Raw genomic sequence first — 2,643 nt, forward strand, 5'->3', positions numbered from 1 at the left:
TTCATCAAAACGTGATACTAACGTGGCCACCTGCTTTTGGGCCTCGGCCTTTTCTTTGCGCTCTTGTTCGCGTTCTCTGTTTGCCGTATGAAGATCCGCCAGTGCCAGCTCATATAGGGAGGTGAGGTCTCGGCCTGGTGGGCGGCTGCTACCTGGGTTTGTCTCACCGCCAGGGTTTACCTGGGTGCTGAATAATGCGCGGTTGACGTTTACCGCCGGGTGGGTATGTTGGGGAATGGCTGACTGGTCTGCCTGCTCTTCAGCGTTTCCCCCGCTATCGTTAGTCATCGTGATTGTGGCGGGATGATCTTTTGTTCAAGAGTTCCCACAGACGGCGCCAATGTTAATGCTCAAAGTCCGGCGGTAGCCGATCTTTCGTTTAACTCAGGTCCGGTGGGCGGACCTCTACTATGAGGATTTGATGGCCTCCGCTAGCTGTCACACGAGAGACAGAACGTCAGAGGGAGACCACGTTGGGCGGTCTTCACTTCTCCAATGCCTAAGTCAGTCAATGCATATAGGCAGCATAACAATAAATGAGTAGTAAATGCGTAATTAATGAAGAGAGAGGAAATAACCTTTTATAGGTGAGGAGAAGGTTGATCTTCTTCTTGTTTTTGATGTGGGACTGATGTGCTTCGATTCCCAGCGTCTGGAGCTTCTGATGCTACCTTGGCGAGGCGCGTCAGCTGTGATCTGGGGGCGATCCCGGGCTCGAGCGGTAGCCCGCCTGGCTGTGTCTCCGTAGGTCACCCCCTTGGTGAGAGTCGGTACCTCTGATGGTACAATGAGCGTGGCTCATTATAGCTAATTATGCTTGCAAACGTACATGTAGGTACACTACAATTGCTACTTCTTCGACGCCATTTTACTACATTAACTTGTAATTAATTAATGTGTAAATGCATGCAGGGAGAATATTATCAAATTCAGATTAAGAAGCTAATAGAATATGTTATGGAATTGTTTGTTGAATGTAAGGAATCAGATTTAATAGCGAAGTTTGAGCTGATTGACAGCGTCTAAACACTAGGCCTCAAGAACTACTTTGACAAGGAAATCAAGGAAGCTCTAGACACCATAGCATCTAATTGAACTCGAAAACAACAGCACTACGTACTCTTTCAGATTCTTTGCACCATATATGGTTATAAAGTTTCACAAGGTACACATACAGATATATTGATTAGTCATGATTCGTTAAAAGATCTAATAACGTACATAATGATCCAGTTTCCTGAACTTTTCAGATATATTTGGGGGTCTCAAACTTAGATGGGGATGTGAAAGGAATGCTTGAATTTTTGGAGGCCTCAAACTTAGCTTTAGAGCAAATGCACCTATGAACCAAGGGCAATTGCTTATTTGCCAACTAAATTTATACTACCAATCTATTATTCATCCCAAATTGGTAATTGCCTCTAGCTTACACAATGCACCAATGAAAGACAATTTGCCTGCCAATCCACTATTCACACTTCAAATTTTCATATGCCATCAATTCAAGATAATTTTAAACTTATAATTTAATTAAGTAAATCATTATTAATTAGAGGAGGTTATATGTTTTTCAGTGATCGGGCAAACGGTCTTACATGCCCATGAATCGCACAATTGAATTTGATCATCGGCTTGCCGATTGGAACCCGAATCTCCCATTGTTGGACATTTAGCCGCGGTCATTCACTAGTCGCGATCATTTGATAGCCGCGGCTATTCAACCGTTTGTTACTGCCAAAAGCTAGAAAAACTCGCCGGTACCACCCAAAGAGTTAAGGATTAAAGATTATACGTTCTATATGCCCAGTAGACAATTAGTTAACCATAGACCTTTATTAACTGCATCCGTTCTATTGCGGCTCTTCAACAACCGTGGTACTCGTGATACCAACTAGCCGTTCACGTACCCACTAAACAATTATTCAAATGTGGTCCTTTGCCGGCTACGGTTATTCATTGAATTCATGAGATGTAGCCCCCCCCCCCTCCTCAAGTGAATCGACTATTGATTGTCTAAGCATCAAGTCGAATCACTTAACTTGTTACTAAGGTTCTGACATCTCCCATGCAGTAGGATAATACTTCTTCAAGTGCTGGCCATTGATAAGCATGTAATGGAGCTCGCCATCAAGGTCCCGAAGATGATACGCTCCATTACCAAGGATTTGATCCACTACGACTGGTCCTTCCCACTTGGGTGACCATTTTCCTTATTTTGGATCTTTTGCGGTCTCAGGGAGGACCGCCTTCCAAACCAAGTCATCCTGAGCGAAAGTCTTGCCTCGAACCCGTTTGTCATAAGCCCTTGCCATTGCACATTTTTGAGCTTCAATCCTGTTGTAGGCATCCAATCTAGCTTGGTCCAGTTCTTCCAATTCTTGTAGCATTGCTTGAGTATAATCACCAGTAGTTAGACTATTTTGTTCTGCTTCTAGTAGAGCTTAGATTTTCATTTCAAATGGAAGAATGGCATCATGGCCATATGTCAAGGCAAATGGTGTTATACCAGTTGCTGACCGCTTGGAGGTTCGAAGGGCCCATAACGTCTCGGACAAAATGTTATGCCAATCGCGCGGTTTGTCTGTTATCATTCACTTTAGTACATTAATCACCACCTTGTTAGAAGCTTCTGCTTGGCCATTT

The sequence above is a fragment of the Rosa chinensis genome, chromosome 5 (genome assembly GCF_002994745.2).
Source record: "Rosa chinensis cultivar Old Blush chromosome 5, RchiOBHm-V2, whole genome shotgun sequence".
In the NCBI taxonomy this organism is placed as follows: Eukaryota; Viridiplantae; Streptophyta; class Magnoliopsida; order Rosales; family Rosaceae; genus Rosa; species Rosa chinensis.